This window comes from Narcine bancroftii, chromosome 5, assembly GCF_036971445.1.
Source record: "Narcine bancroftii isolate sNarBan1 chromosome 5, sNarBan1.hap1, whole genome shotgun sequence".
Lineage (NCBI taxonomy): Eukaryota > Metazoa > Chordata > Chondrichthyes > Torpediniformes > Narcinidae > Narcine > Narcine bancroftii.
In genome coordinates, this window is record NC_091473.1 from 55894855 (window position 1) to 55914886 (window position 20032).

A 20032-nucleotide genomic window follows, 5' to 3' on the forward strand; every position below is an offset into this window, starting at 1 on the left:
ACCAAATCAATAGTGAATGTGTTCATTTGCAAGTAGTGGGCCTCAATTTGTGGGTAATGAGCCCTCCCACTCACAGGTGAGTTAACAAGTACTATCAATCAGCGTCGGTAAAAAGCAATGGCATTATAAACAAAGTAGATAATGAGCCCGATCAATTACAAGTATTGAAGGTAATGAACCTTTGACACTGCTGTTGCCTGCTATTGTTTATTGCTTTACAATCTTTGGGGATCGTAGGTTTTAAAGAGGCACAGCTTTCTGAGATCACTGGGTCTAGTTATGGTTACCTTGGTGATGGAGAGGAGCTGTAAAGATGACAGATCTATCTCAAAACAATGTCATGCTCTGAGAAGAGGCGAGATCAGCATCAATTCTGGTGTTGTTTCTTCAGATAAAGTGGATCATTGCTTCAGAAATCATGGCTGTTCGCTGGTTCCTGTGTTCACTTTTGGAGTCAATTGTTTGAGTCTGTGGCCTTTCCTCAAATCTAAAAGATGTTAAGAATTCAAAGGTTAATGTGGAATTCCTAAAGAGGGAAAAGTTACAGGAGAGGTCTATGCCAGGGAAGGGAGAATTCAACAATTCAGTGATGATTCAACATAAATATCGGAACAAATACAAAAGTAAAATACAAGAGATGGGTCAGACAACAGAAAATTGACATCACTGGCAGAGCCACTGGTAATGAAAGAGCTTCTGCTGCTGTGAACCTGTGGGGAGTGACAGGTGAAGATACAGCGCTCTCACAGAGTCCAACCACCCAGTTAACTGCTATCAGCTGAACACAGGCTTTGAACAACCCATTCAAGGAGCGGACGGTAGTTTTATTTAAAATCCTGCGACCATCCAAAATGGCAGCACCTCTGGGTCAGAAGCAGCCACGAGGGGTTGCAGACTCCCAGGGGAGCCAAGGACTGGAGCAGGGCACCAGAACACTGGGAGACCACCCCCATCTGAGAAGGAGAAGCAGAGGAGATGACCCACAGGGACAGTGACCATGGCAGTGGACCAATGAGGGGACTCGGCGGCTGAAAGATCAATACGTGCAGCGGGCTGCTGGCGATCCAAGGCGAGGAACTCATGGAGGCTGTGGGCTGCTGGACACTGCTGTCGTGAGACACACGCCAGGCTGCAGACTGCTGGATACTGGCTCAAAACTGGCTGAAGGGGTACTAGGTATCAGAACTGGGATGCAAGGGGGTGCCAAGGGGGCTGAAGGGTTCCTGACCATGTTGGAGGTTTAGATCTGGAGATCAGGTCGGACTGGAGTCTGTGGCTGTGGAGGTTAAGGAAGTGCTGGAGGCAAATTTACGGACACTCGGCGACTCAGGGGAGGGGGGGGTCCCTTTTGCCTCTCTTTCTCTGACTGTAAGAGGTGCTTCGGTCAATTTCTGCCAATGGCATATTTGTCTACCTTACAGCAGACAAAAATCTATTTCATGTAATATGACACAGTTTTACTCAACATGGTTATCCAACTACATGAAAACCAACAAGGTCGGGTCAGATATAGCAATGAGCTCTCTGAACCCTTCTCCATTAACAATGGCGTGAAGCAAGGCTGCGTTCTCGCACCAACCCTCTTTTCAATCTTCTTCAGCATGATGCTAAAACAAGCCATGAAAGACCTCAACAATGAAGACGCTGTTTACATCCGGTACCGCACGGATGGCAGTCTCTTCAATCTGAGGTGCCTGCAAGCTCACACCAAGACACAAGAGCAACTTGTCCGTGAACTACTCTTTGCAGACGATTCCGCTTTAGTTGCCCATTCAGAGCCAGCTCTTCAGCGCTTGATGTCCTGTTTTGCGGAAACTGCCAAAATGTTTGGCCTGGAAGTCAGCCTGAAGAAGACTGAGGTCCTCCATCAGCCAGCTCCCCACCATAACTACCAGCTCCCCCACATCTCCATCGGGCACACAAAACTCAAAACGGTCAACCAGTTTACCTATCTCGGCTGCACCATTTCATCAGATGCAAGGATCGACAACGAGATAGGCAACAGACTCGCCAAGGCAAATAGTGCCTTTTGAAGACTACACAAAAGAGTCTGGAAAAACAACCAACTGAAAAACCTCACAAAGATAAGCATATACAGAGCCGTTGTCATACCCACACTCCTGTTCGGCTCCGATTCATGGATCCTCTACTGGCATCACCTACGGCTCCTAGAACGCTTCCACCAGTGTTGTCTCCGCTCCATCCTCAACATTCATTGGAGCGACTTCATCCCTAACATCGAAGTACTCGAGATGGCAGAGGCCGACAGCATTGAATCCACACTGTTGAAGATCCAATTACGCTGGGTAGGTCACGTCTCCAGAATGGAGTACCATCGCCTTCCCAAGATCGTGTTATATGGCGAGCTCTCCACTGGCCATCGTTCAGAGGTGCACCAAAAAAGAGGTACAAGGACTGCTTAAAGAAATCTCTTGATGCCTGCCACATTGACCACCACCAGTGGGCTGATATCGCCTCAAACCATGCATCTTGGCGCCTCACAGTTCGGCGGGCAGCAACCTCCTTTGAAGAAGACCGCAGAGCCCACCTCACTGACAAAAGACAAAGGAGGAAAAACCCAACACCCATCCCCAACCAACCAATTTTCCCCTGCAACCGCTGCAACTGTGTCTGCCTGTCCCGCATCGGACTTGTCAGCCACAAACGAGCCTGCAGCTGACGTCGACATTTACCCCTCCATAAATCTTCATCCGCGAAGCCAAGCCAAAAGAAAAGAAAAAGATTACAAGGACAATAAATTGAATCTTGAAATGCAGAACAATGTTTTACAAAATTGTGAGCTACAGAATACAAAGGGCAAAGGACTTGTCAAAATCCATATGGTGTTTATACACGACCAATCTTTGCCCTTCAAAATCTCTAACAGGGAGGTGTTAAATAATTTTCATTCTTCTTTTGATAATTTGCAGTAAAGTTTTTTTTCTCTTTGTGTTCCTTTTCCAATAGCTAAGTATTCCTCAGCAATAATGGGAAAAGCACTCCCTGTGGTATACTCCAAACAGTTAGTCAGAACAAATGCTCTGGGTGACCTGACCATGGTAGATAAATAGTCGAGCCTGGGCAAAATGTATACCAGGCTGTTAGAGGAAGATCTGACCAGCTAACCAGCATTTCTTATACATCACTGGCTTCATTCGCCGGATTGGAAGCAGATCCAATATTGTATCATTGTTTATCAAGGGAGAGAGGAATAGACCATGTCTTTACAGGCATGGTGAGTGATCCCACTTAATTTGAAGTGCAAGTTATCCAATGAAACAGCAAAGCTTCAAATCAAAACTGACCATTCAACATTAGCAGAGGAAAGCAGAGCAAAGAGTACTGAAGCACAAAGAAACCCCATCATAATTTAAATGTGTGAAGTACGTTTGCACATTGCAGTGCACGTGGAAATTAGGTAAACAGGATGCATGCTTTTTAATAGCAAAACATTATCTGCTGGAGGAATTCAGTTCAATGTTTTGGGTCAGAATCCATTATCAAGACTTTATTACAAAGTGACAGTGAGGAAGTAAGTGCATGCCTTGTGTATTGAGGAAGAGTTTTGCATTAGATAAGAGCAAGAAATTGGAGCAGGCCATTTGGTACCTCGAGCTAACTCAGCCATTCAATAAGATCATGGCTGATTTAGTGTGGACTCAGATCCACTTATGCACTCATTCACTTAATTCCCCAATTATTTTAAAATCTATCAGTCTGTGCCTTAAATGCATTCAATAAGGTGGCCTCTGCTGCTTCATTGGCCAGAAAATTCCACAGAACCACTGTTCTCTGGGAGTAGTTCCTCCTCCTCTCTGTCTTAAATAAAACCTCATTGAAACACCATGATCATTAATAAATAAAGCAGCAGGTCACCAAGACTGAGTACTGGCACTGGTGAGCATTCGAGAAAATGCCAGCCAAAATTTTGCATGGGCAAGGGGAGGCTTCAGACAGTATACATTAAGGAGCACAGGCCTAAATTTCACAGAGGAAAGCAAAGCCTTGCAGAGATTTTATGGCCAGCAAATCAAATTTCTAATGAGAATCACAGTGAGAAAGATAGTGCTGTAGTGAGCCAGTGCTGTTAGTTAGCGAGAAACTTCATGCATTTTCGTGTTTTGGTGAGAGCAATGCTATAAAGAGGACATGATGGACACTCGGAAAGGGAGTATTGACAGCCTCATTGTGTGTAATCTCTCAGATCAGAACAAGATTGGATGGAAATAGTTTTCAAAGGAAATAACTGAGTGGAAACGAATGATACTAGTGCAATGTTCCTGCACAAAGCTATACTATAAAAAGGTTCAATGAAACCCTACTGCAAGCCAAATGTGCTCAAAACACAGCAAATCTTCTGAGGTCACTGAAGGCAGGTCTTTCATTTGGTGAAGAAATTCAAATTACAGTCGCCACAAGTTACAGTACCACAAGTTACAAACAGGTGTCGTTTCTTGTGGGATTTTGACTTTGAAAGCATTCCTCCCACAAAAAAATCAATTAGAGATAACTTTCATTAACAATCTTATCTGTCGACTTGTACACAGAAGTTACAATATCTGGCCTCTCTCCTAACAGAATTGATGCTCATAGAGTGGATAGCTTCTGTAGCAGCCTTCATGCCTGACTTACATTCAGCTCTGGAACTCCAGCCTTCAATACCACTCTGTCATTGTGAACTGTTGTCATTTTTGTACCTGTGAATGGACAAAATTCTTGAACATTCCTCAAAGCCATTTCCAGGAAGGATAAATTATTGGATGCAAGCACTCAAGAGAAGAAGCAAAAAAAGACCAAGGTTAGACCCCCTCATACCTGTCTTGCCTTTCATGGCAGTCATGGCTTACAATTTATTTGTCAATGAACAGTTGGTAGAACAGATGGTTCCAATGACCCAGGTCTAATGTTGATTTTTGGTGTTGTGCGTGCTTCCCATAGTGTTCAGGTTTCCTCTCACTTCCCATACAGAATGATAGGTTAATAGCTGGTATAAGATATTCATAATGTAGGTGGGTGGCAGGTTTTATAAAGTCAAGGGAAATGTGGGAAGGAAACAGATTTTTGTGGAGATTCGTGTAAAACAGCTGCTTGATAGTAGGGATTCCGTGGACCTGCAATATTTCTGGATGACTCACTAACAGATTGGTTTATCTTCCATTTTATTTATTTTGTACAACCACAAAAGGTTTTAAATTAAAGTTTCACTGGTATCATGCTAAATCTTCTACTGAAATCTCTGGAATGGAACTTGAATGCACCGACTTCTAAATCATAAACTGAAGTTTCGCTCAATTAAGTCAGTGCTGAGGAATCATTATAGTTTATTTACCATTTCAAATAAAATTTTGCTGGGAGATCTATGGATCATCTGATGCTCTTCAGGTGTATGGTCAGGGGAACATGACAATAGATATTAATAACATCTAAATTGTGAATGATTTAGAGATCTAATAAAATAGCAGGTATAGTTGTGGTGATGTGCAATTACACCACTAGCTCACCAGGGGTCATCCCAGTGACCTTGTACATAGCTACAGTCTAGCCTTCCAGGTCTGTCTTGCAGAGAGACAAGACCTCTTAGTGTACATATTAGTTTATTAAAGCTGTCTTATACTCGCACTGCTGGTGAGGTTATTGTCAGTACAATAGTACTCTATAGAACTTAAGAAAATGTGAGAAGGGAACTCATCCTCATATGCCTGTGCTGTAATTAAATATGATCATAGCTGATCAGTTCCAGGCTTCATCTCCTCGTCTGTGTCAGATCCCTGGTATAATCAGTTCCCTGATCTTTCAAAATGATCTACCTCTTTAAACACCTCCAACTATCTCACCTCCACTAACCACTGGGTGAGAAATTTCCAGAGATTCACCACCTTCAGCAAGATATTCTGACACCACTTAGTTTTAAATGACCACACTCTAATCATATGTCTGAATCACAGTGAGTAACATTGTAGTCAAGTTAATGATCGGTTAGCCAGAGTTTTGCCTCATTAAGCCAGAGGTGTGAATTTGGTTCCCAACATGGCACCTGTTGATTTTAAATTCAAGTAATGTGTATTTTTAAAAAATAAATAACCTGTCTCAGCATTAGTGACCATCATCTCATTCACAAATATCCTTTAGGAAAGTCATTTCCCAGTCTTATGCAGCTTACCAGTAGCTAATAAGTGACAACAATCCTACCATATAACCATTTACGGAGCGGAAACAGGCCATGTTGGCCTTTCGAGTCTGCACCGGTTCACTGATTTTGTGTGCCCTCTTCAGGCATTGGTCCCGGTAGATCTTCATTCAATAACGATGCCTCGTGCAAAAAATCTCTTACAGTCTTGGCATATTGTGGAACTTCACTTATAATGGTGTAGCTAATGGATCTTATTCATCTGTAAGAATCTCAGTACATATGTACATCCTACTTATCATTTTTTTGTATCATATATATTGCATTTACTTCATTCTGATGGGCTGAGTTCCTGCAGCTTCTCAATCAAACATCTGCAATCACCTTTAAATTGTGCCCCCCCAAATGGATTTGTGCCACCAGTTTTTAAACAGGTTGAATACTCTGGGCATTCTGACAGTGTCCTTCCACTCTCTCTCTACCGGTGGAACTAAATCCTTGTGCTCCAATTGTTGCTTTGATCTGGGCTTCTGACCTTTTGCCTGGATTCTCATCCTCTGCTATTTCAGTCTGAACCTTGCCGTCAGCCCCAGGAATAAAAACGTGGGGAATATGGATCGGAATTCTTTCTGGCTGGGTACACGTTGTAACATGGAGCCTGGAGCACTTCAAACACTGCTCTCATCCTCCAAATGTAGTTGACATCCTCCTCAGCTCATTAATAAATAAATACCATCATGACTACCAAGTATGGGCTTTGAACAAATAAATTAAATAGAAGTAAGGTGATGAGAGTATATAAAATTGCCCTGAGGACAAATTTGATTTTTGTTTTCATTGCAAGCTCTTTGGATGAAACTGACCCTGAATTTTTCTGTGATTATAATCCCAGGAGATAATCCCTTTTCTTAGTAAATTATTTTGTTTAAAGTTATTAACTAAAGATTGACCAATTTGATAAACCAAACCTCAATACAAGTAGATTTGTTGTGCCTTTGGCCTGAAAGTTCCCGGTTTTGCACGAGTTGTTAACATTGGTGAACCAACAACAATGGATCAATCTTGAACAAAACTTTTAGTCTTCAACCCAGGTATAATGAGCATTCCAACTCCAGGTTCTCTGTCTAGTTTTCTCTCATTAAGATATAAGGCATTGAAAGATTGAGCTACGAAGAAGTGAGAATGCAGCCTGTATTGGATCATGAACAATTGATGCCAACCTTTCCATTTTTAAAACCTTCAGGGCAAACAATGTCTCATAATACTCACCAGGTAATGCTCGGGAGGCTTCTAAAAAATCATGGTAGTGCCATTACTAGGGATATGCTTTAGGGCTGTTAAATTCAAATGGCATTTTTTTCCAGCAGAATACAACCGTCTTTCAACAACTGCATACGAGTAACTTTTTAACAGATGGATTTGGACAGCTCTTCAGTGGAGAGCAAATCAAACTGATTTTGCATTCCTGCAACTTAATTAAACATGGACAACATGAAAAGAAAAAGCTATAATTTACTGGGTAAAACAAATGTGGAACTTAATTAAGGGGGTTGGATATTTTGTATGTAGTACAATAGATACCACAGCGTGAACTATTAGATGATATCTAATTGAGGAAATTACATTGTTTCTAATGTAGCACACTGGATACCCTGGACGGAATTTCAGGTTTGAACCTGGTGAATCCAAGATACTAGGTATGGGATTTTTGAAAAAATATCAAAATGAAAACAAAATATTACAGCTACTTTGAGGAAAGCTGATCAGGAATTGCTTAAAAATACAAACGAAAATAATAACATCAAAATATGTGCAAATAATAATGCACCTCATGATTAAAAAATAGAACATTGCAGACCTTTCAAACGATACTTTGGCAGCTACATCAAAGAGGAAAACTGTAGCACTCTGGATATCTTGAGTAAATTAATCAGGGACAGTTGATTAAAGCAAACGAAAAAAATGTAGAAGACTATGACATTAAAGAGAGACAAATTATTTAGGATGAGATGGTGTCTTGAGAAGGGTTACAATAAAATATTGTAATGTCCCAAACAGGATCTTCTTTTAAAAAAGAGATACACATTTTAGAAATCATTTCGAATGATTCCACTGTTTAAGAAAAGTAAGAGGAGATGGAGAGAATTAAATACAAACTAGTTTACCATTTAGTATTGAGCATAATTAAAGATAGGGAGACTGAACACCTTGAAATTTTTCAGCTGATGAAAGAAAACCAGTATAGGTTTATGAAGTGTAGGTCATGCCTGACGAGATTGATTGGATTTCTTGAAGAGATGACTAATCTCATGGTTAAGGCAATGCCTTTGGGTGTTATTCAAATAGATTTCCAGAAGCATTTGATTGAGTCCCTCATAAAAGGCGGTCATCTAAAATTGAAGCCTTTAGAATTGGACTCAATTTATTGAGCTGGCCTGGAAATTAGTGAGTGGTAACAGATAAAGGCTGGGGAAAATGAGCAGATCTCAAATTAGCAGAATCGGAACAGTGGGATCTCACAAGTATAGATGCTTGCGTTGCAATTCTTCACCAAGACTTAATTGATAAGAGAGAAAGCCACACCTAAATCTGCAAATGACACAAGCACAGACAGCAATATATGCTGTGTAGATGACAGTATTACATTTCAAGAAGGTATCAAAACACTGGCAGATGTATTTTTGATGCAACAAATGTGCGACTCTCCTCCTTGTAATGAAACAAGAGGGAGAAACTTACTTTTTAAAATGGTGACTGGCTTAAAGCACTGGAGGTAGAGTTGGGAAAGCCCTCCGGTCATAAATCATTAAAATGCCATGGACAGGTTCAGAAATCATCAGAAAAGCAAATGGGATGCTTGCCATTTCTCATCTTCACTTTCTCATATTTCTTTACAATGCAAAAGGAGGTAATTTCAGCAATCAATTCTATGCTGACTGCCACAGCACTTCCATCATTCCCAATCCCATGAAACCTATTCTCCCTCACATGCCCAACAATACCTCCAACTTACAGAAGAGGCAATTATAAGGGAGTATACAGAGGATTGATATCTTGTTGTGGCTATGTAAATAGAAATAGAGAACACTATAGCTCAGCCTGTCAAGTCCTTGCCAAACTAATATTCTGCCTAGTCCCAATGACCTGCACTCAGATCATAGCCCTCCAAAACCCTTCTCTCCATGCACCTATCCAAATTTTTGTTAAATGTCAAAATGGAGCCCACATTCACCACTTCTGCTGGCAGCTCATTCCACACTCTCCCCGAAAGCTCCTATTAAACATTTCCCCTTTCACTTTTAACCGGTTGTTCTTACCTCACCTCAGTAGAAAATGTCTGCTTGAATTTACTTTATTTAATGCCCCTCATAACTTTGGGAAATTCTTTCAAATTTCCTCTCATTCTTCTATCCTTCAGGAAGGAAATTCACATTAGGCAGAAAATGGTGTTGGGTAGACTGATGGGACTGAAGGCTGATAAATCCCCAGGGCCTGATGGTCTGCATCCCAGGGTACTTAAGGAGGTAACTCTAGAAATTGTGGATGCATTGGTAATCATTTTCCAATGTTCTATATATTCCTGATCAATTTCTGCTGATTGGAGGGTAGAAAGGATAGAGCATGAATACAGTTAGCCTGACACCAATGGTAGGGAAAATGCTGGAGTCAATTTCAAAAGATGAAATAGTAGCACATTTAAATAGAAATAATAGGATTGATCTGAATCAGCATGGGTTTACGAAGGGGAAATCAACTTGACTAATCTTCTGGACTTGTTTGAGGATGCAACCATGAAAATGGACAAGGGAGATTCAGTGGATGTAGTGTACCTGGGCTTCCAGAAAGCCTTTGATAATGTCCCACATATGAGATTAGTGGGCAAAATTAGAGTATATGGTATTGGGGGTAGGTTACTGACATGAATTAAAAATTAGTTAGCAGACAGGAAACAAAGAGTAGGGATGAACAGGTCCCTTTCAAAATGAAGTCCCTTTCAGAATGGCGGGCAGTGACTATTGGGGTACTGCAAGGTTCTGTGCTGGGTCTGCAGCTATTTACAATATATATTAATGATTTAGATGATGGGATTAAAAGTAACATTAGAAAATTTGCAGATGACACAAAGCTGGGTGGCAGTGTGAAATGTAAGGAGGATGTTATGAGAATGCAGGGTGACTTGGACAGGTTGGGTCAGTGGGCAGATGCATGGCAGACACCATTTAATGTGGATAAATGTGAGGTTATCCACTTTAGTGGCAAGAACAGGAAGGCAGATTACTATCTGAATGGTGTCGTTAGGAAAAGAAGTATAACGAGGTCGAGATGTCCTTGTTCTTCAGTAACTGAAAGTAAGCATGCAGGTACAGCAGACAGTGAAGAAAGATAATGGCATGTTGGCCTTCATAACAAGGGATGTTGAGTATAGGAATAAAGAGGTCCTTCTGCAGTTGTACAGGGTCTGGTGAGTATTGTGCGCAATTTTGATCTCCAAATTTGAGGAAGGACATTCTTGCTATTGAGGTTAATTCACAGGATGGCAGGACTGTCATATGTTGAAAGATTGGAGCAACTGGGCTTGTATACACTGGAATTTAGAAGGATAAGAGGGGATCTGATTAAAGATTATTAAGGGATTGGACATGCTAGAGGCAAAAAACATGTTCCCGATGTTGGGGTGGAGGGAGGGTGCAGAACAAGAGGCCACAGTTTAAGAATAACTTTTTCATCCAGAGAGTTGTGTATCTGTGGAATGCTCTGCCTCAGAAGGCAGTGGAGGCCAATTCTCTGGATGCTTTCAAGACAGATAGAACTCTTAAAGATAGTGGAGACAAGATATATGGGGAGAAGGCAGGATTGTGGATGATCAGCCATGATCACAGAGAATAGCAGTGCTGGCTCAAAGGGCCAAATGGCCTACACTTGCACCTATTGTCTATTGTAATAAAATCCTAATCTGTTTAACCTGTAACTCAATTCCTCAAGTCCCGGGAAAAATCCTAGTGAATCTTCTCCGCGCTCTTTTGTTCTTATTACTATCTTTCTTGCAACTGCATGACTAAAATTGCACACAAGCCCCCAGTTGAATGACATCTGAAGAACTGAGGACAGTGTGGTTGCCTCATCTTTGACTTTTGAGTGGGTGGAGACTTGATTTACCAAATGACACCTGGATTCTGAGGGCTAAATCATGAGATCAGATTGCAAAAAAAAAACTTCCTGAAACATAGAATGATAAAGAGGGGTGATTTGATTGAGGTGGCCAAGTTAATTAGTGGAGCTGATGTATTGGGACAGGCAATGTTGCCTTGGACAAGGGAGCATTGTAGAAACATTAGAATTAGGCAGTTCGGATATAAAATTCAGAAACATTACCGTGCATGAAGAATGATAGAAATTTGGAATTCTTGTATAATCAACATTAATGTAGCTAACAGTTAATGTTAGATCTTGGGATGGTAGTTTTTATAAAATTAATCAAAGCGTTTTGAGGAAGAAGATGCAACAGAGAGTTCATTCACATATGAGTCATAATCCCTTGGAAAAGATTCAAACCCCACTCTTCTTTAATTGATAGTTTGCCATTAAAAAAATAAAGGATGCTTGGGCCTGAGGAACCGACAGAATCTAATTGAATTGTAAAGGTGAATGAGATACGACATCAGGGATGGAGACAGTTTCACTGCAGGCGTGGGCAATGACGCTTCGTTATTTTTACTTGAGGGGCACAAGGTTACAATAAATTAGAACATACCCCATGATGAAGACTGACGCACCACTTTTAATTTTAAGGCCCAAGGGAGGCCACTTCCATATGATCCAACAGATCTATTGAAGTACACTGCACACCTAAAACTATTCAAAGGATACAGATAAGGATCTGTTGTGAAAAATGTTTGAGTGCCAGTTGCCCAGTAACCAGCACAAAATTCATCAAATGCATTAAAACTCAGTTTCCAATGGTAGACCATGCAAGAGAAAATTGTTTACTCTGTTGTGATACATTTGCCTGTGGACGCCTCTTAGTTCAACCACTTGGGTGATGTTAAAAACTAGAGTGTATTTGATTAAACAACTAGTTATAACCAAAACAGAGTTTGTTGTTCTGAACAAGTATCCTACAGTGGTGATTGAAGTGAATAACCACCTCCTGTTTTCATTGGTGTGAGGCATAAGAATATTAGAATCAATGCCTTGCTAAGACTAAGCTCATTTGTCCTTTCACCATACTTTCCCCAGCTATATTAATATTCGGCAACAAAGTATTTAGAAAATAAAATCAACTGACCGTTGTTTATTATCGGTTCATAATTAGCAAACTGAACTTAAACAGGTAGCACATAAAGTATAAGTAGACTGAGTTGATAAATGACAAGACTGACAAAGCAAGTTCCTTGGTGTCACAGTGATTCAACGTTAAATGCTTGCTGATTGTAAATTTACAGTTAAGATCCGTGTATTACATCAATTTAAATAAGAATTTGACTCATAATTTGCTCTCAAGTTAAAAGCATTTGATGGTCAACCCATTAAAGAGATTGAAATCAGAGTTTTTTGCAGTTACCAACATTTTCAGAACCTATATAACTTTGTGCTGGGAAGCAGGAATGCATAATTGGCCCCTTTACCTATTGCCGAACCTTTGACTGATCATTATACCATTCATAAATCAGGCTGTAACACACTGCCACTAAAGTTCACAGGCAAAGACACATTAATAGAGGCAGAATTCTCTGAGAAAATCATTGAAACTTCAAGAACTTTGGTCTGCTTAACTTAAAAAATTAGATGAAAATGAGTTGCGAATTTATGAGAAAACTTTGAAATTAGAAATCCAGATACTCAGCTCGCACCTGCAACTGCTTCACTGAGGGCACCAAGAAGAGGAGAAACAATTTAAATTTATGGCACACTGTCAAGTCAACCCAAGGCACACAGCACTTGAATCACCAATCGACCAAGTGCAAGTAAATAGGATCAGTAGAGATAGGCATTTGATGATTGGTGTGGACATGGTGGACCAAAAGACTGTTCCTTTGATACATGACCCTGAATCAATGACTTTAGAAGTGTTAACATAGAATTGATATAGAAAGGCAACTAGTACAGATAAGAAGTAGGTTTTAAGGTCTATCTCCTGTTACTGCCTCCTGTGCATCACCATACTTAAAAGAGGAACTCAGAACATTGAGCCCTGGCAGCCAAAGTCATAAACATCAATGATGGAGTGTTTACCTCCACAGGAGGCAGGAACTGGAATTTAGATACAGAAACAAAAGGATTCCTGAGGAACAAAAGGATTGTTGAAGAGCAAAAGGTTTATTGAGGAACATAAGGACTCTGCAAGGAGGTTGATGCACCATCAATCACTCAGGTGACTATTGTGGAGAAACCAAAAGGCTTTAAATTCACTTAAGATCAGAGCATATCCCTACTGTTTGGTTGCCCTGCGCTGAGTTGCAGGTGGCTGCGGCACAGACATCTTTATACAGGAGCCTGTGGGGATGGACCACAAGTACAACCGGCCAAGAGGCATGCTTGACCAGATAATTATACATTACAGTGGTTTATCACAGAGGTACAGGTAAAGACAGGTTTTTCTAACTTTTGTTTTCTATTTTCATATCCAGTGGGAGTGGACACGTTCCTGCTGCAGAATGTGGATAGTCAGGGAAGTCAACAGTATTCCTGATGACTTCACCTGTGAAGTGCATTGAACTGCACTGTGTTAGGGAGTGAGCTGGATCAACTCTGGATCATTTGGGAGGCTGAGGGAGCAATGACAGGAGTGACAGGGATGCAATCACATCAAGGAGGCAGGAGGAAGGTAGCTGGATAACAGTCAGGAGAGGAAAAGGGAACAGGCACACAATGTAGGGTATCCATATGTCCACACCCCTCAGTAACAAATATACCCCTTTGGATACTGCTGAGGGGGTGACCTATCTGGGTAAGACCAATGGTTTTCTCTGAGCTTCAGAAAAGTAGGGTGAATTCAGGTAGCGTAATAGTCAGGGGAACAAATAGGAGATTTTGGCTCCGCAAAAAAAATCTCCAGGATAGCATGTTGCCTCCCAGAGCTCAGGTCCAGGATATGTCTGAACAGGTGCAGAATATTCTTAAAGGGGAAGGTGAATAGCCAGTGGTCATGGTAGATATTTTGTTAACAATGACACAGGCAGGAGTGGGATAAGGACTTACAAATTAAGTTTGACTATATCAGATGTGGATTGGAACACAATTCTTAAGTTGGTCAAAAGCTCTTCATTATGTGCTCAACATTGTCCATAACATTTCAAAGTGAAACATGGAGCACATTTGTCTGAAGCTAAATTGTCTCACTTTTATTTTTTTATATGGGGATAGTGCCGGAGGATTGGCGCATTGCGCATGTGGTTCCGTTATTTAAAAAGGGTTCAAGGAGGAAGCCTGGCAACTATCGGCCTGTAAGTTTGACGTCTGTGGTAGGTAAATTAATGGAGAAAATTCTTAGAGATAGTACTTATAAACATCTGGATAGACAGGGTCTGATCAGGAGCACTCAACATGGATTTGTGGGAGGAAGGTCATGTTTGACCAATCTGATTGAATTTTTTGAAGAGGTGACTAGGAATGTGGATGAGGGTAGCGCAGTGGATCTTGTCTATATGGACTTCAGTAAGGCCTTCGATAAGGTACCACAAGGAAGGTTAGTTAGGAAGGTGCAGTCTTTAGGTATAAATTTTGAGATAGTCAAATGGATTGAACATTGGCTGAAAGGGAGAGGCCAGAGAGTGGTAGCGGATAATTTTCTGTCAGGTTGGAGGCCGGTGACCAGTGGTGTGCCTCAAGGATCTGTATTGAGCCCATTGTTGTTCGTTATATACATTAATGATCTAGATGATGAGGTGGTGAATTGGATTAGTAAATATGCAGACGATACTAAGATAGGTGGAATAGTGGATAATGAAGAAGGTTTTCAAGGATTGCAGAGGGATTTGGGCTGCTTAGAAAAGTGGGCTGAAAAATGGCAGATGGAATTTAATGCTGATAAGTGTGAGGTGCTTCATTTTGGTAAGAAGAATCAGAATAGGACATACGTGGTAAATGGGAGAGCATTGATGAATACAGAAGAGCAGAAAGATTTAGGAGTAACGGTACATCGTTCCCTGAAGGTAGAAACTCACGTGAATAGGGTGGTGAAGAAGGCTTTTAGTATGCTGGCCTTTATCAATCATTGCATGGAATATAGGAGATGGGAGGTGATGTTGAGATTGTATAAGACGTTGGTGCGGCCTAATTTGGAGTTCTGTGTGCAGTTCTGGTCGCCTAATTATAGGAAGGATATAAACAGAGTGGAGAGAGTGCAGAGAAGGTTTACCAGAATGTTACCTGGGTTTAAGCATCTAGAGTATAGGGAGAGATTGGACAGATTAGGTCTTTATTCTTTGGAGCGTAGAAGGTTGAGAGGGGATTTGATAGAAGTATTTAAGATTATGAAAGGGATAGACAGAGTGGATGTGGATAGACCATTTCCATTAAGAGGAGGAAAGATTAAAACAAGAGGACATGAGTTAAGAATTAAGGGGCAGAGGTTTAGAGGTAACATGAGGGGGAACTTCTTTACTCAGAGAGTGGTAGCCGTGTGGAATGAGCTTCCGGGAGAAATAGTGGCGGCGGAGTCAATTGTATTATTTAAGAAAAGGTTGGACAGGTATATGGATGAGAAGAAGATGGAGGGTTATGGGCATTGTACAGGGAGGTGGGACTAGAAAGGGGTGTTTGGTTCGGTGTGGACTAGAAGGGCCTAATGGCCTGTTTCCGTGCTGTAATTGTTATGTTATATTACTCCCTGGTGTGACAGATTTAAGAATGGAGAAGCATCAATTATTTCATCTGTTCTGGATTTGTTCTAGTCTACAAAAATACTGGAGAGAAGTTTTCCATGCTCTATCAAAAACTTTCAATATAGATTGAACACTGAAACCTTTGGTGGCCTTCCTCGGTAGAATGGGAAGGAATGATTTGCACTATTTGTTTTCCCTCTCTTTTGGCAAGAGGTGTGATTTTATGTAAATGGAAGGATGCTGCCTGCCTACTCATGATCAGTATTTGCGTGACAGTATGTCCTGTTGAATATGGAAAAGATTTGTTATTGAATTAATAATTCAGATATAAGATTCCAGAAGTTATGACTCACTATCTTACTTTATAATTTTACTCCAATGTAATTAAATTGTCTGACTTGTATCGTTTCCATGTTCTTTATATTAATTTTTTTAAACCTTCATTTTCTATTAATACCAGTCATCCATAGCAGTGGTTCCCAATCTTTTTCTTTCCACTCACATACCATTTTAAGTATTCCTTATGCCATAGGTGCTCTGTGATTAGTAAGGGATTTCTTAACGGTTGAATAGTCTAAGAGTGAGTAAACCGCTTAGACCAGATGAATTGCATCCTTGAGTTCAAAAAGAAGTACTGGGAGAGAATGCGCAGCAATTGGTAATGATCTATCAGGCATTAATAGATTCTGGAATGATACTTCAGGCTAAAAAATTGCAAATATCACTCAAATATTCAAGAAGGGAGTGAGGCAGCAGAAAGGAAAATATGACTGTATAACATGACATCAGTGATTGCCAAGATATTGGAGTCAATAGTCAAGGCTGAGGTTACGAAACACTTGGAGGCACATGACAGGATGGGCCAAAGCCAGCATGGTTTTCTGAAGGGAAAATCTTGCTTGACAAACCCATTGGAATTCTTTGAATAAGTGTCAAGACGACTAGATAAAGGAGATGCAGTGGGTGTTGTGTGTTTGGATCTTCAGAAAGCCTTTGACAAGTTGCCATACATGAGGCTACTTCAGGTTATCAGGTATCATTTATTTATTGCAATTAACACCATACAGCATTAAAACCAAGATAGTGTTTCCCTTACCTGGTACAAAAACTGTCTAACAATACAATGCAACTTACAATTCATTTTCCACCAGCAATAGGGAACCTAACTACTGCCCAGTCAGAAGTTCACGCAGCCCGAGCCCTCTGGCGCCATCCCTCCCATGAGGCCCAGTCATTGCAGCTTTTAAGTCCTCCATTTATTCACGAGGCCTAGGCATGTCTCTCCCGACTTCTGAGCCCGGCCCGGCTCTGCAACACTTGTCACACCAGACGTCGACTCCAACTCTGCCGCTCGTCCTTTCCATTCAGCCTGACAAAAGTCACCTCTGACAACACTCCAAAGAGTCGAAAGACTGCTGGCCTCCAACGATGCGGGCAGCTCAGCCTCCTCCTTGCAACCATATCTGAAGCTCCATACCTCCATAAGGTGAGTTCCACAACACTGCAGCATCCATCCAAATCTGCTCCCATTTGGTGTGTTCCACTGGCAACACACAACTCCCTTCAGTCCAATGTCCATTATCATCCTATTTAAGTTGTTCATTGTTCTAAACATCTAAATTCTTGCAGCAACCATGATCAGGAGTAGCTGCTGCAGACAAGTCTGTGCCACTATTTTCAGTCACTTAAGTCACAAGATAACAGTATTATAGAAAACCTACTATTGTGTGTAGTGCATTGGCTGATTGGCAGGAAGCAGGGAATCGAATATAGGGATCATATTCTGGTTGACTGCCGGTTGCTCGTGGTATTCCACATGGGTCAGTGTTAGGGACACTTGTTTTTTTATGTTGCATATTAATGATTTGGATTATGGGATGAATGAATTTATGGCTAAGCTTGCAGATGATAAGAAGGTAGGTGGAGGAACAGATAATGTTGAGGAAACAGGGAGACTGCAGAAGGACTTGGGCAGGTTAGGAGAATGGCAGAGAAGTAGCAAATAAAATACAATGTCAGAAAATATATGGTGATGCACTTGGGTAGAAAAAATAAATGGGCAGACTCTTTTCTAAACGGAGAGAAAACTGAAAATTCCCAGGTGCAAAGGGACTTGGGAATGCTCCTGCAGGATAGCCTGAAGGTAAACTTGCATGTTGAGTCAGTGGTGGAGGTAGTAAATGTAATTCTGGCATTCATTTTAAAAGGATTAGAATACAAGAGCAGAGATGTGAGGTTCAGGCTTAATGAGGCACTGGTGAGACCTCACTTGGAGTATTGTGAGCAGTCTTAAAGTTTTTTATTTGTAAGTTTATTTACAGCACAGTAGAAGCCAATACCAGCCATTTAAACCATGCCTCCCAGTTACAGCCAAATTAACCAAAAACCTCACATTTTGGAGGGTGGGAGGAAATAGGAGCATGCAGGAAAAACCTCGGAAGAATGTACAAACCCCTTACAGACAGCGCCATATTCAAACCGGGTCACTGGCGCTTTAATAGCGTCATGCTAACCAGGCTCTTCATTTGAAAAAGGATGTTCTGAAATTTGAGAGGGTTCAGAGGAGGATCACAAGGATGATTTTGGAAATGAAAGGCTTGCCATATGAGCAGTGTTTGCCAGCTCTTGACCAGTACTCATTATAATTTAGGAAAATGAGGTGGGGGGAAATATCATTGAAACAGATCAAAAGTTGAAAGGCGTGGACAGAGTAGATGCATAAAGGTTGTTTCCTATGGTGGGAGAGTCTAGGACACAACTTTAGGATTGAAGAGCATCCACTTATAATAGAGATGTGGAGGAATTTCTTTACCCAGTGTGGTAAATCTGTGGAATTTGTTGCTACTGATGGTTGTGGAAGCCAAATAATTGAGTGTATTTGAGGCAGAGATTGATTGGTTCTTGATTAGTGAGGACATCAAAAGTTATGGGGATAAGGCCAGGCAGTGGGGCTGAGTGTAAAAATGGATCAGCTCATGATTAAATGGCAGGGCTGACTTTATAGGCTGAATAGTCTATTTCTGCTCCTATGACCTATGATATTTCAAATAAGTTTTCAAAATGCTTTGAAAGCCTGATCATACCCAAGCAAAGATCTGGACCCATTGCAATTCGCCTATTGCCACAATTGCTCCACAGCAGATCCAATATCGCTGGCTCTCCACAGCTCTGGATCACCTTGAAAACAGCAATTCATTCATACAGCTGCTCTTCATCAACTACAGCTCGGCCTTCAATACTATTATTCCTTCAGTGCTCGTCAAGAAGCTACAACTCTAAGTCTCTGTACCCCACTTTGCAACTGGATCCTTGACTTTCTCATTGGAAGACCACAGTCAGAATGAATTGGAAACATCTCCTCCTCACTGATCATCAACACAGACGCACCCCAAGGATGCGTGCTTAACCCACTGCTCTACTCATTATACACGCATGAGTGTGTTGCCAGGTGCAATTCCAATGCTACTTTCAAGTTTCCTAATGACACCACAGTTGTCGGCAGAACCACAAATGAGGAAGCGCACAGGAGGGAAATAGATCAGCTCGTTGAATGGTTTAATGACAACAAACTTGCACTTAACGTTAGCAAAACCAAGGAGATGATAATGGACTTCAGAATGAAGTCAGAAGAACACGACCCAGTCAAGGATTTAAAATTCCTTGGTGTTAACATCTGAGGATCTGTCCTAGAGCCTCCATGTTTATGCAATCACAAAGAAAGCTTGCCAGCGACTATACTTTGTGAAGTGTTTGATGAGATATGATACATCACCAAAAACTCTTGAAAACTTCTACAGGTGTACCGAGAAGAGTATTCTGGCTGGTTGCATCACTGCCTGGTATGGAGGTACCAAATCTCAGGACAAGAATAAACTCCAGAGGGTTGTTAACTTGGCCTGCGACATCACAGGCACCAGATTTCACTCCATCGAGGACATCTACATGAGACTATCTTAAAAAGTAGCCTATATCCTGTAAGACCCTCCACCACTCTGCTACCATCGGGGAAAAGGTACAGGAGCCAAAAGACGAGCACTCAATTGCACAAGGACAGCTTCTTCCCTGTTGCCATCAGATTCCT

The 20032-nt window shown here is 41.2% G+C and overlaps 1 long non-coding RNA gene across 4 annotated transcripts in view; it reads right to left on the reverse strand.

Moving 5' to 3' along the window:
* LOC138762679 (uncharacterized) overlaps positions 1-20032 on the reverse strand; it is an 87373-nt gene that overhangs the window by 24183 nt on the left and 43158 nt on the right. For all 4 annotated transcript variants that reach the window (XR_011357047.1, XR_011357049.1, XR_011357046.1 and 1 more), the window contains exon 2: positions 288-487. This is a non-coding gene — a long non-coding RNA (uncharacterized lncRNA). The remainder of the gene's footprint in view (positions 1-287; positions 488-20032) is intronic.